The following is a 458-nucleotide window of genomic DNA, read 5'->3' as shown; positions in this document are numbered from 1 at the left end:
CCTTCATCGAAATTGTAGCTCAGTGAAAGCTGTTTTTTTTTTTTTTTTATACTGAACAAATCGGAATAAAAGTGATAGTAATAATATATGCTCTGCTGAATATTAAAGTTATTTTTCATTCCCTTGAATAGTTGTCTTAGATTCCACACTATATACACGCATTTTCTGCTAAGCGGTAATTGCAGAATCATAAAAAACAATGACTAAACTAGAGTACTATAAAAAGGAGAGAAAAGTGAAGATCTAGAGTTTAATTCCCGAAGTAATCATCAGCTTTATTTCTAAACGCGCTCTGTTTGTTTCTTTCGATGTTTCCTTGCCAGACACCACGTTCTCATTAATCATTTCGTATTTCTAGCATTTATGATATCTTGTTTTTATCAACATCATAAGGAAACGAATAAAGAAGTATTTTGAATAAATAAAATGAAATGTTACTGTGGTTTAAGTAGTTCGGG

The sequence above is a fragment of the Penaeus monodon genome, chromosome 20 (genome assembly GCF_015228065.2).
Source record: "Penaeus monodon isolate SGIC_2016 chromosome 20, NSTDA_Pmon_1, whole genome shotgun sequence".
NCBI classification, from domain to species: domain Eukaryota; kingdom Metazoa; phylum Arthropoda; class Malacostraca; order Decapoda; family Penaeidae; genus Penaeus; species Penaeus monodon.
Note: the sequence above shows the minus strand (reverse complement) of the source record.